Source organism: Quercus robur, chromosome 5 (genome assembly GCF_932294415.1).
Source record: "Quercus robur chromosome 5, dhQueRobu3.1, whole genome shotgun sequence".
NCBI classification, from domain to species: domain Eukaryota; kingdom Viridiplantae; phylum Streptophyta; class Magnoliopsida; order Fagales; family Fagaceae; genus Quercus; species Quercus robur.
In genome coordinates this window covers 61,165,827-61,178,274 of record NC_065538.1, presented here as the reverse complement: position 1 = coordinate 61,178,274, position 12,448 = coordinate 61,165,827, and the positions used below count along the sequence as shown (strand labels likewise).

The window sequence follows — 12,448 nt, the reverse complement described above, 5'->3', positions numbered from 1 at the left end:
ACATTGTGCAGTACCAACATCACATGTGACTATATTTTTGTCACATTCAGTGGTTCCCTTATTTTTTTTTCTCACATTTTATGGTATCAGTCTCACATTGCGTAGTACTATCATCACATGTGACTGTACTTTTGTCACATTTGATGGTTCCCTTATTTTTTTTTCCTCACATTTTATAGTACCAATCTTACAAAGCACAGTACTAACATCACATGTGATTGTACTTTTGTCACACTTGATGGTTCCTCTATTTTTTTTCCTCACATTTTATGGTGCTAGCCTCACATTGCACAGTACCAACATCACATATGACAGTTCTTTTGTCACATTTAGTGGTTCCCTTATTTTTTTTCTCACATTTAATGATTCTATCCTCACATTATACAGTTCCAACATCACATTCTTTTGTCACATTTGGTGGTTTCCTTTTTTTTTTTCCTCACATTGTGCAATTTCAACATCATATGTGACAGTTCTTTTGTCACATTTGGTGGTTTCCTTATTTTTTCTCACATTTGACGATTCTATCTTCACATTATGCAGTTCCAACATCACATTTGACGGTACTTTTGTCACATTTGTTGGTTCCTTTATTTTTTTTCTCACATTTGATGGTTGCATTTTCACATGAAGTAGTACCAATATCATTTCTAGGATACCCTTAAAACCTAAAAAATGATTGAAATACCCTTAGAACATAGAAAATGAATAAAATACCCTTAGAACCTATAAAATGACTGAAATAACCCTAAAACCTAAAAAATGATCGAAATACCCTCTAAACTTAAAAAATTACCAAAATACCCTTAGAACCTAAAAAAAAAAAAATGATCTTGAAACCTAAAAAATAACTGAAATAACCCTGTAATTTAAAAAGTGACTTAAATACCCTTAGAATCTAAAAAATGATTGTAAAGCACCTAAAACCTAAAAAATGACTTAAATGACCTTGTAATGTAAAAAGTAACTGAAATACCCTTAGGGAGCATTTGGTTTACTATGATGTATCCTTGATGTGATTCTCATTACAATGATTTAACATTGAGGTTTTTGGTGTATTTTATTTTTTCTAATATTACCAAATTTAAAATTACAAAATATATCACATCATCTAAATCTCATCACCTTCATAATCAATGTAATGTTGTATTATTGTATTGAGATTATAATAAGGTAATATTACGGCGTATTATAACGTAATATTACCGTAATGCACTTGAAACCTAAAAAAATGACCGAAATACTCTTGAAAACTAAAAAATGACCGAAATACCCAAAAAACCCTCTAAAAAGACTGGAATACCCTTAGAACCCAAAAAAATGATCAAAACACCCTTAAAACATCAACAACAAAAAATGACCTTGAAATCTAAAATATGACTGAAAATACCTTGAAACATAGAAAATGACCAAAATACCCTTATTCTTTTTCACATTCGGTGGCATCCTTATTTTTTTTCCTTCTTACATTTTACAATTCCATCGTCATATTAGGTAGTATCAACAACATATGTGACTATACTTTTACCACATTTGATGGCTCCCTTATCTTTTTTCTCACATTTGACTCACATTTGACGATTCCATTATCATATTAAGCAGTACTAACATCACATCTGACTAAAAAGGAAAACTGAAAAACTTGGCATAAAAACCTCTCCAATGCCAAAGCTGAGAGCAACCATAATTGAAATACTTTGTTTCTTCTTTTGTGGGTCTTGCTTAGGGTTTTGTTTAGTATTCATGGCTTTGGAAGAGAAGAAGCTTACAGAGAGAGGAAGCGTAGAGACCAAAGAGACAGAAGCGTAGAGAGAGTCAAAGACTAATTTGTAAGGATTATTTATTTTTCTATAATGAGCTTAAAGGGAAAATGGTTCAAAATATGTTTCATCATTCTATTTCAAAAAAAATGTCCTTAAGCAAACACGAGAAATTAAATAAAGATGATAAAGAAAATGATTCACGATCTTGCACAACTTTTGAGTGCAATGGGCTTTGATGAAATCACTCATAAACTTTCAATATGTGCTTACATGCTTACCAAAAACACTTTATATATGATGCGATTCTTTGGGAACTAAATATAAAGAAACTAAGAACCAAACATTCTAATATTTGGTTTTTTTTAGTAATAATTAAAATTTTAACAATGAATCATCCCAAAATAAGCACAAATCTTAAAATATACAAAAATACCATGGAAATTACAGATGTTCAAAAATAGTCCTAAAATCTATGAAATGAAAAAAAAATACCACAAGGCCTTGAATATGACCAAAATTCCCTCATTAACATATAAAATGACTGAAAAATTATCAAACTATCCCTTAAACCTCAAAATAACAGAAATACTCATAAAACCTTAAAATTTTAAAAAATCAATAAAATACATTTTTTAACTTCCAAAATTAATAAAAAACATAAAGATGCAACAACTTGCTAAGTGATTCGATTATACAACAGCAACAATAAAATGCAAAAACAATGTTATGGCTATACAATAGCAACAATGTTTTGGTTTTAACATTGGAATTGAAAACAATTATTAATTAGATATGGTGTAGGCGGGATTGTGATAGTTTGGGTTTGGCGGGGCACAATCCAATGGAAGAGCTCCTTGACTTGTCGTTCCATGGGTCCAATAGAGGCATGGTGCATTTTTCAATCTGACAAATCACCCTTACGACTGCACGCACAACATGCATATAAATAGTTTAACATCACTTCAAAATTTATAACATATAATTTCACAAGTATTTTCTATGCATTTCCAAAAGCAGCATTAGAATAAAATATATTTAAGATTATAAACACTCCAAGGTTAAATCAAAATCAAGCAATTCAAAGCTTCACAGCAAGCGCACAAGTTTCTATAAAAAAATGTTACTTTGCGTTTACATGATAATAATGTTTGAAAACTCAACAATACAAATTTGAATGCGCAAAGCTAATAATCAACATGTCCACTAGCAAGTTAACAAAATTAATAGTATAATTACATGAATGACTCAATGAAATAATCAAGCAGCTACGACACATTAATAAGGTATTCAGTCCCCTAAAAGAGTTACAATTCTTAATCCCCAAGTTCAACACACTTTTGATGGCTAATGCTAAGATATTTATGCCACTTCAGTAATCCAAAGCCATGATAACTCCCATGCTTGCCATTGCCAGCACCAACGACATAGTAGAGGTGTATCTGATAAACATGACAATAGGAATAAGAGCATACACTTAAATTTGTGGACTTAACTTAAGGCTACATACCAATGGCCGATGTCACCTTTTTGACCAATCTAACATAAAGAAGCCATGAAAAAAATAGCACACAACTAACTAATGCAATTTAAATGGCAGGAATAGAATCAAGTAAGGTCCAGTCCTTGCTTAAATGATATTTTGTTTGTTTTTTACTTATTAAAAACGATTGCTGGTGGGGAATAGTTATTGATGACTATGACTCATCATAATCAATGAACTAAATGATGTTGCCGCTTTGGTTGCAATAGCTTGAGCTTGATTTGTATTGTTATATAATTTATTTTCATGAGTATGATTTGTAGAGCTAAATAATTAAATCAAACAGCATATAGATATTGGCTAAATGTGATGCATGTCAACTTCCTAGTACTTAGAGTTCAAATAGATCCCAAAAAATATGAAGTCCAATAATACAATTAATAGGATTCCAATTGTTGAAGGCATAGATGATTCATCAAGAAGTATATTTCTTCTCAATTTGTCAAACTGATACAGCCATAAAAATTAATGACAAAAGCTCACAAGGGAACCATGTATCATGATTACGAACCAAATGCATATGCAGGAATAAACAACCACAAAATTTTTTTTTTTCCTCAGAAATGTTCGAATTTTATGGAAACAGCATAATTACAAAGCCAATTACATCAAAGCAGAAGCTGCTAGCAACATTCTGCTACAAGCAAATTGACAAGAAGCTTCAAGAAGTGAATATATTAAAATAAAACATTTAAAATTTAATCCTTTACACAAAACAATAGTACTGTATAAGTTAAGACCAAAACAACAAGTACAAGGAACAACAAGTCCAAACATAATTACAAAACAGAGTTTACAACTCACCTTACCTAATAAAGACTCATAGTGAAACTAATAGTTCAATTGGACAGTAGGTTTCAATAGAAATACAAAGACTTACAGCAAGGTTATCTCACCCAACTCTAAACTAAAAATGGCTCACAATGAAACTTAAGATCACGGTTAGACAATAGGTTTCTGCAGTATAGCAGGGCTCATTAACTTGTTACAGCATAGGGTTCTATTTAGCACAAAATTGCATAATTGATTCCCCAGTTACAGATGATTTATAAATAAAAACCCAATTGATCCATAGCCTTATAGGTTTTCACTAGATAGCCATAGTTCACTTTTATATCCATATAACATCACAAATTTAGACTTCATCATTTGGAAAAGATAACTTATGTGTATAATTTTGACCTTAATAATCTGAGAAATCAATCCTAGCAAAAGATGACACTGAAAAGAAAACAAATAGGAAATTATTCATATTGATAACCTGAGTTATTAAAATTAGTAATTACTTTTAAAAGAACATGTTATAAGTGTTTGGACTGATTTACAGAAGCAATAGCAATACATAGAATAAGCAAAGAATTTAACATATTTAATAAATTCATTCATAAAGGATTTGTCTTTGGTTACACCCATGGATTAGGAGGGTAGGTTCTTAGTAATAACTGATAAATGGGGTAGAATTTTATCAAGGTATCCAATTCAGTCCAGTTAGGATTGTTTCAAAATTTAATCGACCAAAACAAAGTAATTGAATGGTATGACTACAGATTTTTCTGTTCAGTCCAGTTAGGACGGTTTCAAAATGAACCCACCAAAACAAAGCAATTGAATTTTTCACAAGGTCTAGTCCACTTAGAACTACTCAATGTTGAGTTCAAAAAAAAAAAAAAAAAAAAACTACTCAGTGTTGAACCCTAAGCAAGTTCCACCCCGCACCCAATACCCATATTCGACAAATAGAAAGGGCAGTGATATGCAATCAACAACCAATTGAAATAAAAAGTATATATTTTTTCAAACGGATTAGCTGAAAAACTAACGAAGAAAAAGGGGAAACGAAACAGAGGTGAGTGAAATTAAGTTTTTTTCTTTTTATCCTTACCTTCACTAGTGAGTAAATTGACGGACTGTGGAAAGGAGATTGACGTACGAAGAGCACACAAGAGAGAAGAAGCAAAAGCAATTTTCTCAGAATGACAAACGAATCAAGCAAGCACTTTTTCAGTTTTTCGTGCTTGAGATTATTTTTTGAGAAGATCAATTGAGTTTGGGAGGACGCGAGAGAGAACTGATAAGATCTGGTTCTATCATTTTGCTTTTATATGCTAACTTGTCTTTCCGGTAACTGGTATCTCACTAAAATTGAATAAACGGCCAAGATTAAAAACCACTAATTTTGATGGTCAAGATTTCGGTGGGTACCATACCCACTAAAAAACATAAGGGTACTGTAGAATGACCCTTAAAACGAATACAGATATATTAACAATTACCACAACATATTAGGCCAAAAAAACAATTATCTCAACAAATAAAAGAGAAAAAAAATTCTAATTTTCATCCCAATGTATCTAGGTCTTACTTGTACACGGCAAAAAAAATTGAAAAGTCTGAAACTTTGTCTCTCCCACACGCCGCCACACAGTTGCAGCAGTCTTGCAGTTGCAGAACAGAAAAAATCTTTCAACAAGTGACTCTCTCTCTCTCGCTCTCTCTGTCTCCATTGAGGACTTGGGCTTTGCATTCTTCTTCTTTTTCTTCTTTCAGTTCTTTCTCTTTTCCTTCAGCAGTTCAGCCTCCTTCAGTCCTTCTCGCCACAGCCACTGCACTGTCTTTGCCCCCTTCTTCTTTCTTTTTTTAATCTTTTCAAATTTTAGATCTTTCCTTCTCATCCCTTTGTTTAAAAGTAAAATTTTTGTCTCTTTGTTTAAGGGTAAAGGTTTTGTCTCTTTATTCTGCACTTTCTAGAATTGTAGTAGTTAAATATATATGTACTGTGTTCAATTTTTGTTGGGTAAACGTGATATGTGTTGAATTGAGGCCATAAAAAGTGACTAATTTTGTACCATTCTTATTACAATTGTCAGTAGGCTACAGCTGTGGGCCCCTCAATTTGTGACTCAATTTTGTGAAGCTTCTTGTGCTTGTGCTTGTGCCTGACAGCTTGTGTGCTGTGTCACCGTGCTCCAGGTATTTGTTTTTTTTTTTTTTTTTTTTTTAAATTTCTTATAATATATTATTTATCTATATATATATATATATATATATATATATATATATATATATATAAAACCGAAGCTTTTGAAGCTTCCACAATTTTCCACATCATCACCATTTAAAAAAAATTATATATATAAAACCGAAGCTTTTGAAGCTTCCACAATTTTCCACATCATCACCATTTAAAAAAAATTAAAAAACTATATTTATTTTCCAATCCACGTCATAATTTTTTTTAAATCATCAGCATTATTTAAAAAAAAAAAACTCCACGTCATCATTTATCTTAAATCATCAGCATTTAAAAAAAGAAAAAAAAAAAAAAAGCTAAAAAAACCTATTTCTATTTCCACGACAAAACCAAACCGATACCCAAATTTTTGTTCTCCTTCCCCAAACCCTAAACCTCTTCTTACACACCGCCTCTTTGTTCTCTATTTCTCTCCCTCATCTCTCTTCTCTACCCTTTCAACCTCTGATTTGTTTTTCAATCAAACCCGTTAAAACCCTAAACATCAGAGTACTAATTAACCCAATTACGTTCTTTTCTTTTCTATTTTTTTTTTTGTTGAATCACTGCTATGATCTAAATTAATTCTTTGCTTCTTGCATATTTCATTGACAGGTCAATCACGTAGCCACTGAATCATCATCACCAACATTGATTGTTTGTGCTAATTTTTCTATTATATACTATCCTTTGTGTAAGTTCCCCGATAAAACCCTAAACCTCTTCTTACACACCGCTAAAATTCAATAATTTTGGTGTTTTTCATAAGGACCAATCACATGCATGTGACGGTTTTGTTTTCAGGATGAAGCAGAGGGTAAAAGTGAATGTTGCCCCAAAATCTCCCGGTTCAATTTCTCAAGAACTCCTTGGTAAGATCTCCTTGAATCCTCAATCTTCCTTATCTTCTTCCTTTTTTGTTGCTGTTGTCCTAATCTATTTGCTTATAATTAATTTGTGGTTTTTGTTTCCATAGTTTTTGAACATTCTTGAATTAGGACGAAATCAAGATGACTTTGAGGCTGAAGGATTGATTTGGGGTTTTTATTAGTTTTGGGATTTTGGGGTTCTTAATTAGGGTTTGCTGCAATTATAGATTTCAATTGCTAATATGTTTCCTCTTTGTTCTTTTTTGTTTTTCCCAGGGAAACACCATAGAAGATCAAATTCTACCTATGCTTTGTCTCTTTGTGTTTTGAGGTTTTAATTTAATTTAGGATTTCCTCCCTAACCTGTTCTCTTTATTTATTTGTTAGTAGGAGTGAAATTGTGGTTTTTGGGTCCAGTTTAGCACTTTAGTTTACTAATTTGTGTTTTTTTAATTCAAAACTTCTGAATAAGGTTTTAAATATATTTTGGGTTCTATTTGTTGTTATCCATATAATTGTAGACAAGCTATGAGTCTTCCATGTTTGAAAGACTTAATCTTCATCAAAATATATGAACACTAACAAAAATATTTTTAATTTTGCATTTCGTAGGATTTAGTTTTCTGTATTTTGGTTGGTTGGTTTTGATTTAATTTATTGGGTATCAAACTTGTGAAGAATTTTGGAGAGCAAGCTTGATCAGCTTTGTGGAGGCTCTTTGTGTTCTAAACCTGCTTGTATGTTAGTAAGAGCAAAGTAGATGGTGAGGTCTTGGGTTCAAGATCCAGCCAATGTATGTGTATCTTACTTATAAAAAAAATGTAGGTTAGCTCAGTCTTTAGGCTTATCATAGCAATTTCTGTTGTAATTTTGTACAATATCAGCTCTGTTCCATTTCAATTCCTTTTATACATTGTATAGTTTCTTCTTATAGTGTTATAGTTTTTTCAATGATATGATTGTGATTTAAAATGGTATGGAGAGCTGCAAAGATATGTTTGATCTAAATTCCAAAAGGAGCAGCTATGCTAATTGTTACTCCCTATAAGATGCATTTAGATTTTATTTATTCTGCCACTTCCCTAATTGTTATATCACTGAATTATCCTCTAGATTTATTATATTTGTAAATGCTCTTGATGAATTTTTTTCATATTAGGGAAGTTATTAATTATCTCTAATTTGTTTTAATTGGAACTCTTACAATACAAATATGTAAGTACATATATGTAATTGCAGGTACAGAGCTACAGCCATGCTTAGCATGCCATCAACCTCATTGAAATTTATGTTGCATAAAGGATATAAGAAAGTTGTGTTGTTTTCACCTTGCAATGGCAAACACAAGATTTAGCAAAATAAGTACAGCCTCCAAAGTTTTATTCAGCATAAATATAATCAGGATGAGATTTTGATTGGTTTCTCATGTCAGGTAATTCTCCCAATTCTTTTCAAATTTGTTTTCCTAAATTATATCCGTTTGTCTCTCTATTTGTTTGTAAACTCCACCATTGAATCTCTGTACATCCCTATTTTTTCCATATGGATTTTTCTTTTATTTCGTTTGGTTCCCTATTGCTTGATTATTTTTCATGTTTTTTTTTTGTTTGATGGGTTTCCTTTGGTTTTGGAGGATTGCAAGGAACACAACCTAGAAGGTTTTAATTCTTCTACTATTCTGTTTTGTTCCTTTTTCTACTATTAAAAAAAAACATAACGTTCTCCATTGTTCTATGGTTCATCATTTTAAGTTGTACTATGTTTTTTTTTTTTTTTTTAATTTAATTTTTTTAATGAAAAAGTTGTACCATGTTGATAAAACAAAGTTTAGAAATTTAGTACTTTTATTGTTAATTGCTTCTTCGCTGAGATGTAATTGTTCTCAACTCTATAGGATTCTCTTCATTTTTCTTTTTTTTTTGGTTATGGTTTTTTTCCCTAGCCTGTGTTTATATTAAACATGTTGATGAAAGGGTGATTATTTACATTTAAAGCTTTTTTTTTTTTTTTTAATGAGAATCACAAAGACATCTAAAACTGAAAAAGAAAGTTTAAACTCCTAGAGTTTAATATATAGATTGCTTAAGTTGAACTTTATGCCCTAAGACTTTGGGGTTACACATCAATTTTTTCATCTTTGTTGAAAATCTGAGTTGGATCATATTTTGTTCCTGAACCTATTACTGTTTTAGAATCCAAATTTTGGATTGGAATCATGCTTTTCTATATTACTTGCAATTAATTTTTTAACTCAAATTTGTAGTTGGATTGTCATATCTTTTGCCTCACAAAATGTTAAATGTTGCAGGTGGTTTCTTTTACCCAAATTTGTGTTGTGGACTTTTATTATTGCCCATAATCCATCCTATGATCCTTGCTTGACACTTGAGGTTAGAAGAAAAGGAGAGAGCCCCCCTTTTTAAAAATTTTTATTTATTCCGTAGCTATTTTCAACCAAACAAGACTTGGTTTTTGGGCATTAATTGTAAGGCCATGAAAGTTCTTAAATTGAAGGATTTACATTGGCAACCTCTTATTCTTAACTTAAATTTGTTAAGATTCTCATCCCTTTTTTAGTCAATTTGTATTCTCCTTATATTTTCCCCCATTTTGCTCTTGCTTTAACATTCTGTACTATTATGGGTTTAAAAAAATCATAATATGCTTTGAGCCATAATATGCTTTGAGCCAAATTATAAAAATTATCCCGTGCATCGCACGGGTTAGCGACTAGTTATTATAATAATCAATATATTATAGACAATATATATATATATTCATGTATTTAGTTGTTGTTTATTCTATATTTTTTTTATGTATTGACATTTAAATGATTGTTTGTCTTTTATTTAATAAGTGATAATTTAATTTGATAATTTAGGTCATGGGCAAGTTCAGGACTATTGACTCATTCTTCAAAAAAATTGAAGACAGTAATTTAGAAAATAGTACACTTTTAGGTTCTAATGATTGCTTAATTTTAATTAAATATACTTTGGTTTATACATACTCAGTTATGAAATATTGTATATTACTATTTGACATTTCATACACACAAAAAAAAAAAAAAAAAATTTATACATGGCCCCCAAAAATATAAATTCCTGGCTCCGCCACTGCTCAGGCAACATCAAGGTATTTCAGTTCTCTCTCTCTCTCTCTCTCTCTCTCTCTCATAGTCTGACTTGTGTTATGAGTCTTGTGACTTAGACTTATCTTTTGACAATATAAATTGCTTAGCTTTTGTCTTTTTGTATAAGTGTATGTAAATATAAAAATATGTAATTATGTTGAAATTGCTAATCAACTCTTGTCTCTTAGTGTGAGGTGGATGGGGTTGCGGCATTGAATTAGGGTAGTGGTCTGTGGTCTCTTAAAAGTAAATGAATACACATTATAAAACACCAAAAAAAAAAAAAAAAAAACCCTATGTTAAGCAGTTTTGCCGAGGGTTGACATACATATATACACTCTTATTGTACTATTTTTGGTTGTTATTTTTCATTATTTAATTACATATTTATGCTTTAATATTCTAAAACAATAATTTTTATGTAATAACTAAATGATTTGAGTGTCAAAAAAGAAAAACTAAATGATTTGTTTTATTTGAGGTTTACTTATTTGGATCAATAATTTTATGTTGTATAAGAAAATATAAATATATATTATTTTAAATTTTTTTTAGAAACCCTGAAACACCTTGAAATGGTACGACGAAATAAATCAGTACCAAAATATTCTGTTCCACTAAACAAATCGAAAAAGGGTCCAAAATGGTATTCATAACAAGCAAAAAGAAAAAAGCTAAAAAAAAAAATTGAACTAAAATCTAAAAAAGAAAAAATTGTAACAGAGAATCTAAAGAAAAAAAAATTTAACAGAGCAAGCTCACCCAGGAACACCTTGAGAAAAATTCCTGGAGTCGCCACTGTGCAAGAGTAATTGGCATCATCAATAAAACTGAAATAACCATATGTAGAGCATAAGCAAAAACGACATTGAATTAAGGTTGAAATTGATAAGTAGAACATCTAAATTTACATCATCTTCTGTTTTCTCAATTAACCTGTCCCATTTTAAAAAAATGAAGCTTTAAGAAGCTATAAATAACACACCCCCTCCCCCCCCCCCCCCACACACACACACCAAAAAAATAGAAAAGAGAACAAGTACCATTACTGGTATGGATGTGTTGTTGTAAGTTACATACCAAGCAGAAAAGAGAAGAAGTATTAGTATTAAGCTAAGTTTTCCTTTGAACTTATTGCTTTTTTTAGTTAACCATGTAGGATAATGAACTAGGTACAGAGTGGGTTCTCCCACTTCAATATCCTTTCATCTTGCTGATTGAACATGTTTGTACTTGGTTTCAAAGATTGAATTCACAACTTTCTTGGTGTGTTTATTTGGGCTCAAATTTAACCTTGCTTGTTGCAGAATCTAGGATTTGATTTAGGTAGTTTAATATTCTCAATTATATGGTCTAATATTACAAAAGTTTAACTCTAGATTAAACTTGCTGAAAGATGAAGGTAATTGGAATATTGGATCACATAGATTATCATATGGATGAACAATGAATTCATCTTCACACGTATAGTTCTCCAATTCAATAAAATGGAATCCATTATATTAGAATTCGAAAATGTTTGTTGAATCCCAAAAAAATCTAAAACCATGCTCTCTGGTACCATTGCATTTGCATGGTTTGCACCATATTACTCTATGGGCCCTCTTTGTAGGGAATTAAGTTGAATTCCCAACATGTGAGGAACAAAAAAAATAGAGAAAACACACGCCAAAGAAAAACAATTACACTCACAAGATAGTATTTACGTGGTTTGGCAATTTGCCTACGTCCACGGAGTTGCAGGGATATCACTATTATCAAAGAAGAATACAGAGTACAACATGCGGTTATAATATTTTCTCTCTATATATCAAACACGGCAACAACACCACACTAAAAAACCCTAATTACAAAAGGCGGTTCCACAATGGGCTAAACGGGCTCAAAATTTTTTCCTAGGAGCGGCCCAGGCCTCCGCTCCATGGACTAAGCCTCAATAAATCCCTCATTAAAAAACCACACAACATTATTCGGGTTGGGTCAGGTCATCAACCCGGATCAAACAAAACTAGGCTCCATAAAGCCCAAAACTCTCCATTTCAAAAGTAAATAAAGAAACTGTGAATATTTTGGATTGGACAGCCATGTTGTGTACTAAAGATTGGCAAAATTTCCACCAATGAGTTCTACAGC

General features: G+C 31.3%; 1 long non-coding RNA gene across 3 annotated transcripts; it reads left to right on the top strand.

Annotated features, from left to right (window-relative positions):
• The first annotated feature begins 6,654 nt into the window (after positions 1-6,654).
• On the top strand, positions 6,655-9,728 carry LOC126726549 (uncharacterized). Of its 3 annotated transcripts, XR_007655983.1 has the most exons (6): positions 6,655-6,823; positions 6,929-7,007; positions 7,118-7,185; positions 7,459-7,513; positions 8,422-8,614; positions 9,491-9,727. It is a non-coding gene; the product is annotated as an uncharacterized LOC126726549 (long non-coding RNA). The 3 variants fall into 3 exon arrangements; XR_007655981.1 differs by having other exon boundaries at positions 7,118-7,513; positions 9,491-9,728; XR_007655982.1 differs by lacking the exon at positions 7,459-7,513.
• The last annotated feature ends 2,720 nt before the right edge of the window (positions 9,729-12,448 follow it).